The 22,413-nt window shown below is 39.3% G+C and overlaps 1 protein-coding gene and 1 long non-coding RNA gene across 5 annotated transcripts in view; one reads left to right on the top strand and one right to left on the bottom strand.

Moving 5' to 3' along the window:
* Window positions 1–22,413, top strand: part of LOC5568338 — a 338,997-nt gene that overhangs the window by 287,245 nt on the left and 29,339 nt on the right. The gene's annotated exons all lie outside the window — the stretch shown is intronic.
* LOC110679658 lies at window positions 8,641–11,842 on the bottom strand. Of its 2 annotated transcripts, none has more exons than XR_002502688.1 (2): window positions 11,815–11,842; window positions 8,641–8,875 (listed from the first exon to the last, which is right to left on the bottom strand). It is a non-coding gene; the product is annotated as an uncharacterized LOC110679658 (long non-coding RNA). The 2 variants fall into 2 exon arrangements; XR_002502689.1 differs by lacking the exon at window positions 11,815–11,842 and adding an exon at window positions 11,468–11,509.

Raw genomic sequence — 22,413 nt, 5'->3', positions numbered from 1 at the left:
GTTACATTTCAAATATCCCAAGAAGCGATTCTCAATCCTATCAGCTCCACTTTCAATTATTTACGAGCCGACTGGAATATATATAAAACGTATGTTGACTCCAATCTTGATGTTAACATTTCTTTAGAAACTAAACTTGATATTGATAATGCTCTTGAAACTTTAACAAATTCCATTGTTGAAGCCCGGAGCATTGCAATTCCAAAATGTGAAGTAAAATTTGAATCCGTGATTATAGACGATGATCTTAAACTCTTGATCCGTCTTAAAAACGTGAGGAGAAGGCAATTTCAACGCACTCGCGATCCTGCTATGAAAATTATATGGCAGGATTTGCAGAAAGAAATCAAGAAACGTTTTGCTCAATTAAGAAACAAAAATTTTGAAAATAAAATTTCTCAATTGGACCCTGGCTCTAAGCCCTTTTGGAAATTATCGAAAATCTTGAAAAAACCTCAGAAGCCAATACCGGCATTGAAAGAGGAAAACAAATTATTACTAACTAATTGCGAAAAAGCTCAAAAACTTGCTATGCAGTTTGAAAGTGCGCACAATTTTAATTTAGGACTTACTAGTCCAATTGAAAATGAAGTTACTCAGGAGTTCGAAAATATTCTCAATCAAGAGAACGTTTTCGAAAATGCCTGGGAGACTGATTTGGAAGAAGTGAGAACTATTATTAAAAAATTCAAAAACATGAAAGCTCCTGGCGATGATGGAATTTTCTACATCCTCATCAAGAAACTTCCAGAAAGTAGCTTATCATTTTTAGTTGATATATTTAACAAATGTTTTCAATTAGCATATTTTCCTGACAAATGGAAAAATGCTAAGGTTGTTCCTATTTTAAAACCAGACAAAAATCCTGCAGAAGCTTCTAGCTATCGTCCAATCCGTTTGCTTTCCTCCATCAGTAAACTTTTTGAAAAGGTTATTTTGAACAGAATGATGGCCCACATCAACGAAAATTCAATTTTTGCCAATGAACAGTTCGGATTCCGCCATGGACATTCGACCACTCATCAACTTTTACGTGTAACAAATTTGATCCGTTCCAACAAATCTGAAGGCTATTCTACTGGTCTTGCTCTTCTAGACATAGAAAAAGCATTCGACAGTGTTTGGCATGAAGGTTTGATTGTAAAATTAAAAAACTTTAATTTTCCAACATACATTGTTAGAATAATTCAAAGTTATCTGTCAAATCGTACACTTCAGGTTAATTATCAGAACTCCAGATCTGAAAGACTTCCTGTAAGAGCTGGTGTTCCTCAAGGCAGCATTTTGGGACCAATATTATACAATATTTTCACATCTGACTTACCTGAGCTACCTCAGGGATGTCAAAAATCTTTGTTTGCGGATGACACAGGTCTCTCCGCCAAAGGACGAAGCCTGCGTGTCATCTGTAGTCGATTGCAAAAAAGTTTGGATATTTTTTCTTCATACTTGCAAAAATGGAAGATTTCTCCTAATGCTTCCAAAACTCAACTAATAATATTCCCACATAAACCAAAAGCTCTTTATTTGAAACCTTCAAGTAGACATGTTGTCACGATGAGAGGGGTTCCAATAAATTGGTCAGATGAAGTTAAGTATCTAGGGCTCATGCTAGATAAGAATTTAACTTTCAAAAATCACATTGAGGGCATTCAAGCCAAATGTAACAAATATGTACAATGTCTCTATCCCCTTATTAATAGAAAATCAAAACTTTGTCTTAAGAACAAGCTGTTGATATTCAAACAAATTTTCAGGCCAGCCATGTTGTATGCTGTACCAATATGGACTAGCTGTTGTAATACCAGGAAGAAAGCTCTGCAGAGAATTCAAAATAAAATTTTGAAAATGATTCTGAGGCTTCCTCCCTGGTATAGTACCAATGAGTTACATAGAATATCCAATGTTGAAACATTGGAACAAATGTCAAATACAATCATTAATAATTTCAGGCAAAAATCGTTACAATCTTCAATTGCCACGATTAATGCGTTATATGTTTAGGTTAAGTTAGGTTAAGTATATTAAAAACATTTTTTTTTCTCTTATAAGCAGGTGAAATCAACTCACCTGTAAAAAAAACTGAACTGCTACGGCAAATGAAATGTAATATGTTGTTAACAAAATGTTAATTAAATCTTAAATTTGTTTTACCAAATTAGGATGATAGTGTTGTCAAATAACACAGAACACCTAGATATAAGAAATGAATGTAATGTGTGGAATGATACTAATAAAGAAATTTAAAAAAAAAAAAAAAAAAAAAAAAAAAAAAAAAAAAAAAAAAAAAAAAAAAAAAAAAAAAATGGCTTACTAGTATGTAGTTGTCACGCACCGACTTCAATGCTTAGGCGGTAGCGTGGGGCAGTCGTCTTATCAACCCAAGAGGTCGAAGTCTGTTCAAAGCCCTGGCAAAGCCAAATGTTAACTTAGCAAACGAAGGAACCACTAGCACGTACCGTAGAGATGGACGGGAAATGATAATCGGTATCACCTTTTGTAGCCCACTGCTAGCGGGAAACATGAACTGGAGAGTCTGCGGCGACCACCAGGAGGTCCGCTACACAATCGGTGAACGGATACAAAATACCCTGTGCGAAAGGCAACCACATGAAAGGATGTGGCAGAGCGCATCGTACCTTCGTGCTGTGCGTACACGAATTCTCTCTGCTCTTGGAAGTTTTTTTTAAACTACCTAAAGCAATAAAACAGTACTTTTCAGTGCTACATCAACAGTACTTTTCAGTGCTAAAATTAAAAACAATACTTTTCAGTGCTACTAAAACAGTACTTTTCAGTACTATTTTTTCTACTATTGATCCTTTTACGATCCTTGTTTGGATTCGTGCCTTCGATTTTTCGTTGGACTGTTGGCGAAAGCTAGCGGTGGTAATCCTTGGTGGTCTTGGGAAAAAAAAACCTCTCGAAGGTCACGTCTTTCTCGTTTATTAACTAAACATGGTATCAACAACTAACAAAAGGAAGGGTGAATCTCTGAATTCACTACTTCTTTCCAAAAAAGTGGGTTTCAAAACTGTCACTACACGTGGCAAGAATGGAAGAAAGGACGCTTCCCCAGAATGCGAAGTTTCTTCCAAGGGTGAAATGAATAATTGTATCGAAATGAGCAATCAGTTCGATGCTCTAGACAAATTTTCCGAACACCAAATCGAAGAAGCCTCTAGCCCAGGCTCTTTGATTCAAGTGAGGAAGCAAAGAGTGCCGCCTATCGTGGTCAGTTGTTCCGAATTTGGGGGATTTAGGCAGGAGATCTTGAACTCCATTAGGGGAATCAAGGTTTCCTTCCAAATCGCAAAGAAAGGAGACTGTCGCGTTTTGCCGCAACTACTTCTAAACAACTTGAAGAGAAGAAGCACACATTTTTTACTTATGACGAAAAAACTGAACGTTTTTTCAAAGTCGTCTTGAAAGGTCTACCAAGTGGCTATAAGTCACCTGAAGAGATCAAAAATGGAATTAATGATTTACTTGGATTTTTCTCAGTCCAAGTAATCATTATGAAAAAGAGAACCCAATCTGGCATTGTTCGGAAAGGGCTTTCTCAAGAATATTATTTAGTTCACTTTAACAAAAACGATCTAAATAATATTAAAGCTTTAGAAAAAGCAAAACTTATGTTCGATGTCCGTGTGACATGGGAACATTTCCAGAAACCTGGAGGAAATTACCAGAACCCCACTCAGTGCCGTGGTACAAAAAATTGTCGCATGGATGCTAAATGCATGATTTGCGGAGGTTCTTCTCACGATAAGGACGTCTGTCCAGTGAAGGAAGATACCACCAAGTTTAAATGCTGTAATTGCGGGGCTAATCATAAGTCCAATTTTTGGAATTGCCCTTCACGCAAAAGAGTCGTTGAGGCTCGTGCCAGGCAAATGAAAGATAATATCCGTTACGATAACGGTCGTTTCCGGAATTTGCCTGGTAGAGTATCGAACAATGCTCATTTTTCAGTTAATGATCGATTGATTAGGAATCCTACCCACCAGGAAGATCATAATCATGCTCATTCACAAACTAATTTTAATCCGTCGGGTAGCCGTTCAAATCTTTCATTTTCGAATGTATCTACCCACGGAAAATCCTTTGCCGATATCGTAGCAGGTAACTCCTTCCCTGTTCGTACTATGAGTACCCATTCTACTTGTTTCAAATCAAATGGAAAAAAACTCTACCGCCACAGGTAACTCCTACTCCGCTTCTTCGTCTTCTGAAAATTTCAATGGGAAATCATCAGATGTACCCACTTCAAGTGATATGTCTGCCTCTGATTTTAATTTTCTAACTGAACAATTGAATCTAATGATTGATGCAATGTTCAAAGCCACCACTATGACTGAAGCAGTCCAAGTAGGTGTAAAATTTACAAATCAAATTGTTATTGGATTACGTTTTTCTAATGGATCTAAATAATAATTTAAATATTTTAAATTGGAATGCTCGTTCTCTGAATGGTAAAGAGGACGAGCTGTTTAATTTTCTTACGGTTAATAACGTGCATGTATCAGTTATTACTGAAACGTATTTGAAACCTGGATCTTAACTCAAAAGAGATCCTAACTCTTTTGTTTATCGTAATGATCGACTTGATGGGGCATGTGGGGGAGTTGCAATCATCATACATAAGCGTATAAAACATCAACTGTTTTCGTCATTTGAAACTTTAGGTGTTTCAGTTGAAACACAGCTTGGTAAATATACTTTCATAGCTGCCTATTTGCCTTTTCAATGCTCTGGACAGCAAGTTGATTTGGTCCAAACTGACTTGCAAAAATTGACTCGCAATAAGTCAAATTTTTTTTGTCATTGGTGACTTTAATGCCAAACATTTGTCATGGAATAATTCTCAAAGTAATTCCAACGGCAGAATTTTATTTGATGAGTGCTCTTCAGGATATTTCTCAATTCAATACCCTGATAGCCCTACATGTTTTTTCTCTTCTAGAAATGCATCTACGATTGACTTGGTCTTAACCGACTCTAGTCATCTTTGTAGCCAATTAGTTACTCATGCTGATTTTGATTCTGATCATGTCCCTGTTACATTTCAAATATCGCATGAAGCGATTCTCAATCCTATCAGCTCCACTTTCAATTATTTACGAGCCGACTGGAATATATATGAAACGTATGTTGACTCTAATCTGGATGTTAACATTTCTTCAAACTAAACTTGATATTGACAATGCTCTTGAAACTTTAACAATTTCCATTATTGAAGCCAGGAGCATTGCAATTCCAAAATGTGAAGTAAAATTTCAATCCGTGATTATAGACGATAATCTTAAACTCTTGATCCGTCTTAAAAACGTGAGGAAAGACAATTTCAACGCACTCGCGATCCTGCTATGAAAATTATAGGGCAGGATTTGCAGAAAGAAATAAAGAAACGTTTTGCAGATTTAAGAAACGAAAATTTTGAAAATAAAATTTCTCAATTGGACCCTGGCTCTAAGCCCTTTTGGAAATTATCTAAAATCTTGAAAAAACCTCAGAAGCCAATACCGGCATTTAAGGAGGAAAACAAATTATTACTAACTAATTGCGAAAAAGCTCAAAAACTTGCTATGCAGTTTGAAAGTGCGCACAATTTTAATTTAGGACTTACTAGTCCAATTGAAAATCAAGTTACTCAGGACTTCGAAAATATTCTCAATCAAAAGAACGTTTTCGAAAATGCCTGGGAGACTGATTTGGAAGAAGTGAGATCTATTATTAAAAAAATCAAAAATATGAAAGCTCCTGGCGATGATGGAATTTTCTACATCCTCATCAAGAAACTTCCAGAAAGTAGCTTATCATTTTTAGTTGATATATTTAACAAATGTTTTCAATTAGCATATTTTCCTGACAAATGGAAAAATTCTAAGGTTGTTCCAATTTTAAAACCAGACAAAAATCCAGCAGAAGCTTCTAGCTATCGTCCAATCCGTTTGCTTTCCTCCATCAGTAAACTTTTAGAAAAGGTCAGTTTGAACAGAATGATGGCCCACATCAACGAAAATTTAATTTTTGCCAATGAACAGTTCGGATTCCGCAATGGAAAATTGAAAAACTTTAATTTTCCAACATACATTGTTAGAATAATTCAAAGTTATCTGTCAAATCGTACACTTCATGTTAATTATCAGAACTCCTGGTCTAAAAGACTTCCTGTAAGAGCTGGTGTTCCCCAAGGCAGCATTTTGGGACCAATATTATACAATATTTTCACATCTGACTTACCTGAGCTACCTCAGGGATGTCAAAAATCTTTGTTTGCGGATGACACAGGTCTCTCCGCCAAAGGACGAAGCCTGCGTGTCATCTGTAGTCGATTGCAAAAAAGTTTGGACATTTTTTCTTCATACTTGCAAAAATGGAAGATTTCTCCTAATGCTTCCAAAACTCAACTAATAATATTCCCACATAAACCAAAAGCTCTTTATTTGAAACCTTCAAGTAGACATGTTGTTACGATGAGAGGGGCTTCAATAAATTGGTCAGATGAAGTTAAGTATCTAGGGCTCATGCTAGATAAGAATCTTTCAAAAATCACATTGAGGGCATTCAAGCCAAATGTAACAAATATGTGAAATGTCTCTATCCCCTTATTAATAGAAAATCTAAACTTTGTCCTAAGAACAAGCTTTTGATATTCAAACAAATTTTCAGGCCAGCCATGTTGTATGCTGTACCAATATGGACTAGCTGTTGTAATACCAGGAAGAAAGCTCTGCAGAGAATTCAAAATAAAATTTTGAAAATGATTCTGAGGCTTCCTCCCTGGTATAGTTCCAATGAGTTACATAGAATATCCAATGTTGAAACATTGGAACAAATGTCAAAAAATCTGAACTGCTACGGCAAATGAAATGTAATATGTTGTTAAAAAAATGTTAATAAAATCTTAGATTTGTTTTACCAAATTAAGATGATAGTGTTGTCTAATAACACAGAAAACCTAGATATAAGAAATAATAAATGTAATGTTTGAAACGATACTAATAAAAAAATGAAATGATGTGGAAGACGAAGCAGTTCCATAAAGAGCTTTTTGTTGAAGCACTCAAAAGAGAAGATCCTATACTGAACTTGAGTTCGGAGAAGTTAAGGTGAAGATCAATCGAAGCCAAATCTCAAATTTTCAAGAGCACAAATCTGGAGAACCAAACATCCGAAAAGCTAAGAACTTAATCGATTGGTCACAAGCTGGTGGTGACCAGTCGATAAAGTTTTCAACTCAAACGGGTGTTCGGTTCTCCAGATTTGTGCTCTTGAAAATTTGAGGTTTGGCTTCGATTCATCTTCACCTTAGCTGACGGCATTCACAGATGGCGAAAATGGACTGTCGGCGATGCAGTTCGGATTTCGGAGAGACAAGTCAACGATAGATGCAATCATGGTGGACACAGCCGACAAAGCAAGGACGACAAAACGACGAGGCACCCGCTTTTGAGCAGTCGTTACGATCGATGTGAAGAATGCATTTAACAGCGCAAGATGGGAAACCATTGGTGCAGCGCAGCATAAAATGATGGTTCCTGACTTTCTGTGTAGGATTCTTAGAAGTTATGTTGTCAATCGAACACTGAGTTATAATACTAGTGAAGGACATAAGAATATTGTGATCAATGCGGGCGTGCCACTGGGCTCTATTTTGAGTCCGACGTTGTGGAACGCAATGTACGACGGAGTGATTACCCTGAAGCTACCAAGAGGCGTCGAAATCGTAGGATTTGCAGACGACATAACGTTGGTGGCGGTAAGCGAATTACTGGAAAGAGTTGAGATGCTTGTCACAGAGGCAGTGGACATTGTTGATAACTGGATGCGGGAGAAGAAGTGGACCATAGCTCACCAGGAAACTGAATTGGTGCTTATCAGCAACTGTAAGATTGTTCAGAAGGTTGAAATCACAGTTGGGGAACACGTCATTCAGGGCTGGCATCTCCTCAGTGCAAACAGAAAAACACAAAGAGCGCGCACTTTGTGTTGATCATGAATTTGAGTGCAGTGCGACAGCTACTCTTTCTCACTGGTTCTTACCCCTTTGAGGCCTCTTTGTGTTTCTGCTCTCGCTGCAATGCATCCTTCGACAGTGGATGGAAAATGGTGAACACAAACTCTTTGTGTGGCTCATTGAGTACCTACTGAATGCTTCTATTGGAGCTTCTATTGGAATATATGGGAGAATTGTTGGAACGGGACCGACGAGTAGATGACGGAAATCGATGTCCGATGTCGTTTTGGAATCCAAGATGGCGACTTCCGGTAAGCGAAAGTCACTTCAAACCTATACAATATGGGTATTTTTGGAACGGGACCGCCGAGTAGGTAACGGAAATCGATGTCTGATGTCATTTTGGATTCCAAGATGACGACTTCCGGTTAGCGAAAATCACTTCAAACCCATACAATATGGGTATTTTTGGAACGGGACCGACGAGTAGGTAACGGAAATTGATGTCTGATTTCATTTTGGAATCCAAGATGGCGACTTCCGGCTAGCGAAAATCACTTCAAACCTATACAATATGGGTATTTTTGGAACGGGACCGACGAGTAGATGACGGAAATCGATGTCCGATGTCGTTTTGGAATCCAAGATGGCGACTTCCGGTTTGTAAAAATCTCTTCAAACCCATGCAATATGGGTATTTTTGGAACGGGCCGCCGAGTAGATGACGGAAATCGATGTCTGGTGTCGTTTTTGAATCCAAGAAGTCGACTTCCGGTTTCCGAAAATTCCTTTAAACCCATGCAATATGGGTATTTTTGGAACGGTACCAACGAGTAGGTAACGGAAATCGATGTCTGATGTCATTTTGGATTTCAAGATGACGACTTCCGGTTAGCGAAAATCACTTCAAACCTATACCGTTTTGATTCATATTACGGACACTTAAGGCCTAAGTGAAGTATAACTCATCAAAAAGCATGTAAAATAAATCACTCCGTATGATTCCTCCGCGTTATCGAACCTTTAAACCCCTTAACTTTCGAATGGTGAGTGAAGATTTCGATTCCGAAACATGATTAATTTTAAACAAATAGAAATGTGTGGACTTTTCATGATTCTTATTCCGGACGCTGCCTTACTTTTGCTTCATATTCCGGACACTTCGATTCGAATTCCGGACAGGTCAAACAAATCATGAAAAGAAAAGTCAAATCATCAAATGAAATCGTCAAACCACTAGAGAGACGCATAAGGTAGTTGGGCACTATAAATTTTCACATATATTTATGGAAAATGCTTATTAAAACGAGCCTTGAAAGTGAGAACTTTTGACCGGCAAGAATTGAAACATTTCGTGTGAAATGTTTCCCATACAAAGTAGAATGTCCGGAATTTGAAGCTGTCCGTAATATGAATCAAAACGGTACAATATGGGTATTTTTGGAACGGGACCGACGAGTAGATGACGGAAATCGATGTCCGATGTCGTTTTGGAATCCAAGATGGCGACTTCCGGTTTGTAAAAATCTCTTCAAACCCATGCAATATGGGTATTTTTGGAACGGGCCGCCGAGTAGATGACGGAAATCGATGTCTGGTGTCGTTTTTGAATCCAAGAAGTCGACTTCCGGTTTCCGAAAATTCCTTTAAACCCATGCAATATGGGTATTTTTGGAACGGTACCGACGAGTAGGTAACGGAAATCGATGTCTGATGTCATTTTGGATTCCAAGATGGCGACTTCCGGTTAGCGAAAATCACTTCAAACCTATACAATATGGGTATTTTTGGAACGGGACCGACGAGTAGGTAACGGAAATCGATGTCTGATGTCATTTTGGATTCCAAGATGACGACTTCCGGTTAGCGAAAATCACTTCAAACCCATGCAATATGGGTATTTTTGGAACGGGACCGACGAGTAGATGACGGAAATCGATGTCCGATGTCGTTTTGGAATCCAAGATGGCGACTTCCGGTTTGTAAAAATCTCTTCAAACCCATGCAATATGGGTATTTTTGGAACGGGCCGCCGAGTAGATGACGGAAATCGATGTCTGGTGTCGTTTTTGAATCCAAGAAGTCGACTTCCGGTTTCCAAAAATTCCTTTAAACCCATGCAATATGGGTATTTTTGGAACGGTACCAACGAGTAGGTAACGGAAATCGATGTCTGATGTCATTTTGGATTCCAAGATGGCGACTTCCGGTTAGCGAAAATCACTTCAAACCTATACAATATGGGTATTTTTGGAACGGGACCGACGAGTAGGTAACGGAAATCGATGTCTGATGTCATTTTGGATTCCAAGATGACGACTTCCGGTTAGCGAAAATCACTTCAAACCCATGCAATATGGGTATTTTTGGAACGGGACCGACGAGTAGGTGACGGAAATCGATGTCCGATGTCGTTTTGGAATCCAAGATGGCGACTTCCGGTTTGTAAAAATCTCTTCAAACCCATGCAATATGGGTATTTTTGGAACGGGCCGCCGAGTAGATGACGGAAATCGATGTCTGGTGTCGTTTTTGAATCCAAGAAGTCGACTTCCGGTTTCCGAAAATTCCTTTAAACCCATGCAATATGGGTATTTTTGGAACGGTACCAACGAGTAGGTAACGGAAATCGATGTCTGATGTCATTTTGGAATCCAAGATGGCGACTTCCGGCTAGCGAAAATCACTTCAAACCTATACAATATGGGTATTTTTGGAACGGGACCGACGAGTAGATGACGGAAATCGATGTCCGATGTCGTTTTGGAATCCAAGATGGCGACTTCCGGTTTGTAAAAATCTCTTCAAACCCATGCAATATGGGTATTTTTGGAACGGGCCGCCGAGTAGATGACGGAAATCGATGTCTGGTGTCGTTTTTGAATCCAAGAAGTCGACTTCCGGTTTCCGAAAATTCCTTTAAACCCATGCAATATGGGTATTTTTGGAACGGTACCAACGAGTAGGTAACGGAAATCGATGTCTGATGTCATTTTGGATTCCAAGATGACGACTTCCGGTTAGCGAAAATCACTTCAAACCTATACAATATGGGTATTTTTGGAACGGGACCGACGAGTAGATGACGGAAATCGATGTCCGATGTCGTTTTGGAATCCAAGATGGCGACTTCCGGTTTGTAAAAATCTCTTCAAACCCATGCAATATGGGTATTTTTGGAACGGGCCGCCGAGTTGATGACGGAAATCGATTTCTGGTGTCGTTTTTGAATCCAAGAAGTCGACTTCCGGTTTCCGAAAATTCCTTTAAACCCATGCAATATGGGTATTTTTGGAACGGTACCAACGAGTAGGTAACGGAAATCGATGTCTGATGTCATTTTGGATTCCAAGATGGCGACTTCCGGTTAGCGAAAATCACTTCAAACCTATACAATATGGGTATTTTTGGAACGGGACCGACGAGTAGGTAACGGAAATCGATGTCTGATGTCATTTTGGATTCCAAGATGACGACTTCCGGTTAGTGAAAATCACTTCAAACCCATGCAATATGGGTATTTTTGGAACGGGACCGACGAGTAGGTGACGGAAATCGATGTCTGATGTCATTTTGGATTCCAAGATGGCGACTTCCGGCTAGCGAAAATCACTTCAAACCTATACAATATGGGTATTTTTGGAACGGGACCGACGAGTAGATGACGGAAATCGATGTCCGATGTTGTTTTGGAATCCAAGATGGCGACTTCCGGTTTGTAAAAATCTCTTCAAACCCATGCAATATGGGTATTTTTGGAACGGGCCGCCGAGTAGATGACGGAAATCGATGTCTGGTGTCGTTTTTGAATCCAAGATGGCGACTTCCGGTTTCCGAAAATTCCTTTAAACCCATGCAATATGGGTATTTTTGGAACGGTACCGACGAGTAGGTAACGGAAATCGATGTCTGATGTCATTTTGGATTCCAAGATGGCGACTTCCTGTTAGCGAAAATCACTTCAAACCTATACAATATGGGTATTTTTGGAACGGGACCGACGAGTAGGTAACGGAAATATTGCATGGGTTTGAAGGAATTTTCGGAAACTGGAAGTCGCCATCTTGGATTCCAAAACGACACCGGACATCGATTTCCGTCATCTACTCGTCGGCCCCGTTCCAAAAATACCCATATTGCATGGGTTTGAAGGAATTTTCGCAAACCGGAAGTCGCCATCTTGGAATCCAAAACGACATCGGACATCTATTTCCGTCATCTACTCGTCGGTCCCGTTCCAAAAATACCCATATTGCATGGGTTTGAAGGAATTTTCGGAAACCGGAAGTCGCCATCTTGGATTCCAAAACAACTTCGAACATCGATATCCGTCATCTATTCGTTGGTCTCGTTTTAAAAATACCCTGTTAGGATAAGGCAAAAAGAGCCAAATTGTGTACACTTTGAGCATGTTTTGCCAACACACTCCGTCAGCATCACTCTTTGCGTAATCGCTTACACTCTCTTTCCGACTGCGTGCCCTCATTGTGTTCGTGTTGTTACACTTTGCGCGCGTCTGTCTCCTCTTTGTGCAGTGGTTAAATTCTGATCTTTGCGCGCATTGTGCGAGTTGGTGCCAGCCCTGCACGTCATAGCCTCAAAACGTGAACTGAAAAATCTCGGCGTAATGATCGGCTCAACTTTCATAGCCATGTCGATTATGCCCGAGAAGGCAGCGATGGTAAATACGGCACTGTCTAGGATCATGCCGATTCAGAAATAAGCAGTAGCAAGAGAAGGTTATTGGCTAGCGTGTCCTCTTCCATCCTTAGGTACGGTGGTCCAGCGTGGGTAGCTGCGCTGAAGACAAAGAGGAATCGAGTTCGGCTTGCCAGTAAGTTCAGACTGGTGACCATGCGGGTATCGAGTGCCTAGCGCATCATATCGTCGGAGGCGGTATGTGTCATAGCCGGCATGCGCCCTATCGGCTACGTTTTGGAAGAAGATTGTGAGTGCTACGATGCAAGGGGCATCGAGAGGAGTTCGGAAGACTGCAAGAATCGACACAATGAGGAAGTGGCAGCAATAGTGGGATGCTGCTGCGAATGGAAGGTGCATTTATCGTTTTATACAAAACCTGTCGAAATGGGTGAGCAGCACACGGAGAAATCAGGTTCCATAGGCCACAGCTGTTTTAAACCGTACTTGCATAGGTTCGGCTACGTTGGATCGCCACTCTGTCCAGAGTGCGGCGATGTAGAGGAAACGCCGAAACACGTTTCGAGTGACTACACTGAGAACAGCGTTGCGGTTGAAAATACTATATCAGAGGGTTTAATTAAATACATAACGCCACTTGATTTGTGCAGACAAAATTCGCATTAATTTCAAATATTTTGTGCCCTTAATTTTACCATGGCACCATTTCGACAGTAAAACCGAGGATCTGGTGATTGTCAAGCGTAAATTTAAAAACTTGTTCATGGTTGTCATTACTTCAATGCTCATTTCAGTGTACGCTTCAATACAGAATTCAGTGTACGCTGAACGGAATCCCCCGCCTTGAACTGAATGATTTTCGACTCATCCGAGCCCCATGCCTATTTTCAGACACATTCAGAATGATTTTCATCTCTGTTGGAATCATCTGTCTATAAATCACACCGAATGAAAATCATCCGATTTTGAAGCTATTTGCTCCTTTCGAAAAGATGTTCGAATTTAAATGATAATCATTTATGGATGAAAACAAAACATATTGCATGCTTGTTATTGACGACATCACAATAATTCGAATCGAACAAGAAATTACCAAACGTTGCCACCTCGATTGATGCTTACAAAGATAATTCAGGAAAATTCTTTTAAAATTGCAATTACCTACGTAATCCATGATGAAGAAGTCAACACATCACGCTGCTGCCACCATATTATTACAAAGTTTTCAAAGGATGATTTGACAGTTAGGATCATTAATTTTCCGTATGAAATTTTAGATGGTAATTGTATGATTTTCGAATAAGGACATGAAAGGAAATAAAATTCTTCAAAAGCTGTACACGCAGCGAACTGGACTATCGAAATTCATACATTTTGCCTTATGAAAGATGGAACGATTATCGCTATACGAACGCTTAATGTATCGTTTTAGCATTACTCCACACCAAGGCGTCGATAGGCGGGGGATGTACGTACGAGCCTGTCGATTGCAAGGTCCTTGGTTCGATTCCAGGTTGCTGCGAAAAATATTCTTGTTTTCAACCCGATTCCTATGTGGCGAATTTTCATAAGCGGTTCCTATGTTTATCGATAGTCCATTTGCCTGAGTGTAGGTTATTCATTTGTGTTGCCGTAAACATGTGCGTTTTAAACTCACACGAGTGCAGCCCCCAACACTACCCAACCTGCCCCACCGACCCCTCTGTGGTCGAGAGTTCCCACAGTGAGCGAATGAGTTCCAGGAACACCGTGAGTGACCTAGTGAGTTCAACCATCAGTATTGTTTTAATCGAGTGAAGTGAACGGTAGAAAGTAACAGTGAAGTAAATAGTGAACAGTGTAAAGTAGTGAAGTGAGAAATAATGTACAGTGACTAGCAGAATCAGTGTTGTTGTTCCTTTCATTCCGAATTATACAGTCCTCTCCGACCCGACCGGAGTTGGCCACGGTTAACGCGCCAACAATTTGTGTTGGCTTTATTCAATTATCTGCTTATTGTCATATGGTTATGTACAGGAAATCATTACTAAATGGCATGATTTTTGTTCAGTAGTCGGTGGAAGCATCATCTTGTTTCGTAGTCATTCAAAATGAGGAAAATGAAGTTTTGCGGCCATTACAAATCATTCAACACGCGCTTTCGATCAGTGTGTAGAGTGATTAAAGCTGTCAGTGGTGAAGACGTCCGAGTGATCAACATCGTGGACAAAATGTGTAGTGACGAAAATATCTGGAATGCGGTGGTGAAGATAATGTCGTTTTGAAGAGAACAGGCGGGAAGCTCTGACGGAGTTAGGTAGATCCGCCACCGGGGGCTATCCAAGTAGAGCTTAGAAAGTTCGGTAGCTAAATGGCTCACGGTTGGTTTCACTTTGATTTTCTTCGGAATAGAACACGATAAACGCGAGAGCCAACGGGCTCTGTATGACAATCAAGTGGAGAGACAGTCCGATTCGGGTGGTAACCCTGGAGCGCGACATAACTCGCGGTTGATTTTCGGAAGATTTTCCAACGGCGTGGAACTCTTGGTCGTAGTAGGATAGATCCACCGCCGGGGATTATCCGAGTAGAGTCGAAAATTTCGAGAGCTAGATGGCTCGGTGTTGGTGGAAATTTCTTCGTTGATAACCACTGGTTCCAAGATGGGTCGCTGAATGGCGACAGTTGAACAAAGTTGGTTATGTTAACAGGATCGCTGAATGGCGAAAGTATAGCTTGTTACCAAGAATACTAACAGTGGTCAAAGGGCTTAGCATGATGGGCAAATGTCTGAATATGAGTCGCTAAATGGCGGAAATGAGAGCGTTACTAGCTACTAAGAGGAGTCAAAGGGCTTAGCATGGCAACAATAGAATACGTCGAAATCTATCAAAGCGGTGTAAACAGCACATAACACCTATCCTTCGAAGTAATACTGCAAGGTGGTGCCAGGTGAACGGGATCCTAGGAGAGTTTTTTAGTGGATAGGCACACAAGTGAATCCCATACATCGCCAACCAAATCTGTATACTGGCATGTGCATGAACAATACACATAACAAGCCGGTTTTTAGAAGATTTTCAAACTTCTAGATGCATGCAAAAAAACACAGACAAAACCTTAGCAAAGACCATAGACGAAGACCGATCCATACTGTAAACATTGGCATTATATTTTACAACTGTCAAATAACAATAAAATTCCCATCAGTTTCCCCTGAGGATGGTAATGAACATTGCCGAAACGTAGGGACGAAGAAAACCAGTTGTCGTTCCTATCATAGACTGCATAGTCGAAAACCTACCAATAATTTTTGTGTTGGTTGTACGTTTGTAATTCGCGTGAAAGTTGTTCAAATATTGTTTGATCAAAAATTTAAGATCTCAACATTAAGCATGCTTGTTTCTTTCTTTCTCATTATGAAATCTAACAAAAACTGCGTTTTCTTGATTTGAGTTATATATCGATAATCTGATATACTTCCTCCTCTATTTATTGTTTTTTTTATTATTGTACAAACTCAATTTTTCGTTCATCCGCTACTAGTTTTAATTAAAGATTCTTTGAAAATTCTAGATTTACTTCTTAGTAACAATGTTCAATAAAACAAAGAATGTCAGTTGAATTATATAATAAACAAATAAACAAATAAACAACTTCATCAAAGTATTTTCAAATACAATTAACAATTGGTTCCTATAAAAAAAAACTTTGCAATGATGTTTCAATTCATCACCAATTTTGCTCAACTGCCCAAAATCTTTGACGAGACAACCATTTATTTCTCGTGTTCCGACAAAGGTTTCCCGATTTAACTTCCTACCTATCACCATCAAGCGACTACGTATCCCCGAAGAAAAAGCTCCGTCCTTAATTCCGTTCCGTTCGTTTTCAGTTTGTTGATGCTGGTGTCATCCGTTGGGCGAATAAAAATGCGCGATAAATCGAGGGGTTACATTTTTATGGGTCTTCAGCAGATTTTTATGGCCACCAGACCAGACCGAAAACCACCAATAAAGGATGAGGATAAGGACCGAAGCGTTGATCATACCATACCAACCGTCTTCTCGACAAAGCGCTAAACTAAACGATTTTTCTGCGATGGCAACACCAAAACGTGTCTGGTTTATGTCTCTATAGATTTCATACGACTTCCTATAAGTGGAGATTTTATTTTATTTTCTAAGTAGAGCTAAGAGCATGTACTTAATTGCTGTTAAGTTAAAGCTCAATATTGTTACAACGTATATTTTGTAGCCTAAACTGTCAACTGGATGAGATTTGTCAAAGCCTTTCGCTGAAGCTAGAGCGGAGAATTGGCTTAGTCTTGAGAATGTTCGTGGGTTGAATAAGTATCAACGCGATTCCCAAATGAATACAAAAAATGGCAACTTTAACATAGAAAGCTTTGTGGAAATTCAATGGTGAGAAGCAGACTTTGCTCCACGGAAGGTGTAATATTTAGAAGAAGAAGATAGAAAAATGCTTCCCACATTCCATAATGAAGCTTTAGTTGGTAGCGTGCACTCATGGGTGCATCCAGAGAGGGGCAACGAATAAAAAACTAACTGCAATTCGAATAAGTTAACTCAGGCAAGTCAGATGTAAAAATATTGTATAATATTGGCCCCAAAATGCTGCCTTGAGGAACACCAGCTCTTACAGGAAGTCTTCCTGACTTGGCGTTCTGACAATTAACCTGAAGTGTACGATTTGACAGATAACTTTGGATAATTCTAACATCTAATGTTGGAAAATTATTTTTGATTTTACAATCAAGCCTTCGTGTAAACACTGTTGAATGCTTTTCCTATGTCTAGAAGAGCAAGACCAGTAGATTTGTCACACGTAAAAGTAGGCGAGTGGTCGAATTTCCATGTCGGAATGCGAACTGTTCATTGGCAAAAATTGAATTTTCGTTGATGTGGACCATCACTCTGTTCAAAATGACCTTTTCAAAAAGTTTATTGATGGACGAGAGCAAGCTGATTGGACGACAGCTGGAAGCTTCTGCTGAATTTTTAACTGGTTTTAAAATTGGAACAACTTTGGCATTTTTCCATTCGTCAGGAAAATATGCCAAATGCCAAACATTTTTTAAATACATCAACCAAGAATGATAAGCTACTCTCTGGAAGTTTCTTCATGAGGATCATCATCACTATCATCGCCAGGGGCTATCATATTTTTAATTTTTTTTTGATAACAGTTCCTACTTCTTCCAAATCAGTCTTCCAGGAACTTTCAAAAACATTCTCTTGATTGAGTATGCTTTCGAAGTCCTGAGTAACTTGATTTTCAATTGGACTAGTGAGTCCTAAATTTAAATTATGCGCGCTTTCAAACTGCATATTAAGTTATTAAGCTTTTTTGCAATTAGTTAGTAATAATTTCCTCTTTCAATTCCGGTATTGGCTTCTAAGGTTTTTTTCAACATTTTTGATAATTTTCAAAGAGCTTAGAACCCTGGCTTATTGAGATTATTTTTTCAAAATGTTTGTTTCTTAGTTGAGGAAACCTTTTTTTTAATTTATTTTGTAGATCTTGCAATATAATTTTCATAGCAGGATCGCGAGTTCGTTGAAATTGCCTTCTCCTCACATTTTAAAGACGGATTTTGGCATTGTCGTCTATAATCACAGATTCGAATTTTACTTCAAATTTTGGAATTGCAATATTGCAAGCAAGGTATATGCCTCTTGCTTCAACAATGGAATTGATTAAAGTTTTAAGAACAATGTCAATATCATGTTTTGTTTGCAAAGAAATGTTAACATCCAGATTACTATCGATGTATGTTTCATATGTATTCCAGTTGGCTCGAAAAAATTGAAAGTGAAGCTGATAGAGAATCGCTTCATGGGATATTTTAAATGTAAAAGGGACACGATCAGAATCAAAATTAACGTGAGTAACCAGTTGGCTACAAAGGTGACTAGTGTCGATTAAGACCAAATCAATCGTAGTAGGGTATATAGAAGAGGAAAAACAAAAAAGGTTTTCAGGGTATTTAATTAAGAAATATCCTGAAGAGCATTCGTCAAATAAAATTTTGCCGTTGGAATTACTTTGCGATTATTTGGAATTACTGAGCGATTTTTGTCATTGAAGGCAACAATGATAAAAAATGTTAGCTCATTGTGAGTGAATTTCCGCAAGTCATTTTGAAGTAAATTAACTTGCTGCCCAGTTCATTGAAAAGGCAAATAGGCCAGCTGTGAAAGTATATTCACCAAACTGTGTTTCAACAGAAACACCCAAAGTTTAAAAAACTTTGGTTCCAAATGACGAAAAAAATTGATGTTAAATACGCCTATGCTGCCGTGAATCGCAAGTCAGTCTCATCTGCATTTTCGTCAAAATTTAGTTGAGTTCAGTTTTCAACATATCTTCCAATCCGCTTTCAGCTGCCTCAATGAGATGATATGATTTGTTCGGAAAAAATAGAAAAAAATAGCAAATCAAATTGTCCCATAATGAAAAGTAATCGCATATCAGTCCCAGTACAGATTTCCGTACCATGCAACTCAAAAATTAATCATATTTCGATCATTTTTATATTTTTGTCGAAAAAGTATCGGAGTTAAAAGCAATTTGTGAAAGTTTTATTAAGATTTGAACATGTTCCAATTTTCTAGAATTTTTTGAACATTCGTATGAAAAACGAGTTTGAAAACTTCACAGCCCATTTTCTCAATGCCTACTTTTTACAGATGGGACTGACTTGCAATTCACGGCAGTATGGATTATTATTGCAACTCCTCCATATGCCTCATCAAGTCGATCATAACGATAAACAAAAAAGTTTGGATCCAGGTTTTAAATAAGGTTCAGTAATAACTGCTATATCTATGTTATGAATAGCTGCTTGATTACCACTACAGCTTTCTGGGAATACAGGGTACCACCGTTGGTCTGATCACTTTTAAATTTGCACGTCGTTCAAATTAAAAATGGTTCAAACGTCATTTAGCTCATGGAACGGAGTAAAGCGAAATTGAATACCGCGAAACAGTGACAACGGCGATAGGTTCAAATTAAAAATTAACCCTGAGGTTTGCATAAGGACTATTAATCCCCCATGACGCAAATCCTGGCTACACCCATGCTTACACTGATGGTATTATGCCATAGCCAAGCACATCACATCTTCCTTTTTGCTCGTCGCGCATTGATCGTGATCTGGATGAATGGGGGCGCCAAGTTGTTTATCGAAGAATTTATGTTCACCGATATGGGGGAGACGATATTTATTTGCGCCCATATTCTTCCGGTCCTGGTTTCTATTCAGTGACTGCCAACGTCTGGCACGAAGCGACGGAGCCTTCCGTCTTGTTTGAGTTTTTCACACTTCCGTCTTTCCGGCAACAACTATATGTGACGAAATGATGGTGAAATTCGGTTTGAACAGAGAGTTTCGCAAAATGACACACGTTCCGCTTCTGTTGTACACACACAAAACCAGCTTAAATACTCGTCGCGTTTGTTCCGTCGGTTGGGTTGGGAGGGAGGTAGCCACCATCGTCTCTGATGGGATTTTTTATAGCCCAGCTCATTTATTAGAATCGTTATGCGCATCTTATCAGCAGGTCGAGATCACACTTGAAGGAAATGACTATGTCGTTGACGTCAAATGCCAGAGAGGGCATTTCCAGGAAAATGTCATATGCAGGATAGAAAGAAAAGCTTTCTTTTTTCTGGCAATTGTACGACGGAAAGGATGTAAATTGGAATTATATGAAGTGCCGTTAAAGTGGTGTTTCACAGGAAAATATGTATAAAATGTTAAAGTTCCCTGTAATATACAACAAAGATTAAAATATAAAAGATAGAAACAAGAGAATAAATAAGTGTAATGCTTTTGACAGAACGAGAACCAGAAGAGACAGTGAGAAATTGTTGACCACTTCATTATTTTCGAAATCGCTGTAGCTAATTAGGAAATTCGGTGTAATACGCCCGACCGGAAAAAAGTCTCATTTGGTTTTCAAGGGGGTCAAACTTATTTTCTACACCAAATCTGAAATATCGTCTTCATATACCTAGTAATTTACGCAGCAAGTTGCAGAATGACGATTTTTACAGCACCAGTCGTAAATTTATCCAACAGGGCTCGCCGAGTTTGATAATTACGACGAGTGCTATAAAAATCATATTCTGCAACAAGTTACGCACAACATTTTTTTTTTCAATTTGGTAGAAGACCATTTGAGGGTATCTGAAATCATATTGGGATACATTCACTACTATTTAGCAATTTCTAAAAGTTGTTATGTAATGAATCATTACGCAACTCAAAACAGTTTCGTAATGAAAAGGCGTTGCGTAACATTCATTAGGCAACAGATTTAAGTTGCGTAATAGTTATTTATGCAACAAGTTGCAAAATGATGATTTTTTCAGCACGAGTTGTACATTTATCCAACGAGGCTCGCCGAGTTGGATAAATACAACGAGTGCTGAAAAAATCGAGTTTTGCAACGAGTTGCATACAAAATTTTTTGCTATTTCGAAAAATGCCGTTTCAGCTGGATGAACTCTAAAAGCACAAACAGAACCCACATGGGCATACAGCCATGCGGAGTTCCAATTCAGTATTTTTCAATCACGTAGGCTGTGATAAGTACCCATGCATGTCATAAATTTTCACGCTCCCATCGGTATCATGCACATCTTTATTCCCTATTGGAGGAAAGAACAGGTAAGACAGCACAAACAGCTAGCTGACTACAAATGCTGGACGATCCGATCCCTCATCAGAATCGCCAGCTTGTATCGGAACCAGATTGAACATCGGATATAGACTCGAGTGAAGTGACTCGCCGTGTAAACCAAATGGAAAGTCACTTCACGTCGAGAATTGTTACCTCGCTATACGACACCGACAATTCTCACATTACGCCAGTCGTAGATAAACACCCAAATATCAGATGCAATTGTGCTTATTCTGTGCGGCATATAAAGAAAGACAAGTCGGTGAGGTATCGACTCGCTCCCATTTGAATAACATTAGTCGCCTAACGTCACCCGAGGGGAGAACGACTCGTCTCGACTCACAAGCCGCGCAGAACACCTACCAAACCAGTACTGAAAAGTGCTACTTTTCAGCACCGAAAAGAGTGCTGAAAAGTAGCACTTTTCAGCATTGTTTTTTCGGTAGGAAAAGTAGGCCGTTATGTTGATCAACTTCTCAATGAAAAGTTGATTGATATGCAACCGAATTGCAAAAAGACTATTACCGCACTGCATAACTCAGTGCAGGAAAGTAGGCCGTTTCATGACAGATTGGCGTGATGAAAAACAGCCTATTACGATGGGAATATGCAAAAAAACATAATCAGTTGTGTAATGACTGTTACGACATGGCATAATTCAGTGCAAGAGAGTAGGCCGTTTCATGACAGATTGTCTCGATGAAAAACAGCCTATTTTGACGAGAAAAGGACATGATGAGTGCAATTTCAGTTGAAAATAGCAATACCAGCAACGAAATGCAGAGTTCACCAATTTGACATTTGAGCGGTGCCAAATTCACCAGTTTCCATGGTCACATAAATAACATGGCACCGCTAGAATGTTAAATAGTGAACCCGTGCATAGGTCCAAACATAGCTTGATACCTTGATGGCTACAGCGTAGCGTCACGCCATTGCCGGGCGTAATTGTAGAGCTCCATCTTCGTCGGTCTTCTCCAGTTGCCCCGAACGTTCAGGATCGCCAGGTCCTCTTCCACTGCGTACAGCCAGCGTATTCGTGGTCTTCCCCGAAGCCGCCGACATCTACCTGGTTCCCTGCCGAATATTATTTTCGCA

This window comes from Aedes aegypti, chromosome 1, assembly GCF_002204515.2.
Source record: "Aedes aegypti strain LVP_AGWG chromosome 1, AaegL5.0 Primary Assembly, whole genome shotgun sequence".
Taxonomy (NCBI): domain Eukaryota; kingdom Metazoa; phylum Arthropoda; class Insecta; order Diptera; family Culicidae; genus Aedes; species Aedes aegypti.
The sequence above is the reverse complement of the archived record's forward strand: the minus strand, read 5'-3'. Positions and strand labels throughout refer to the sequence as shown.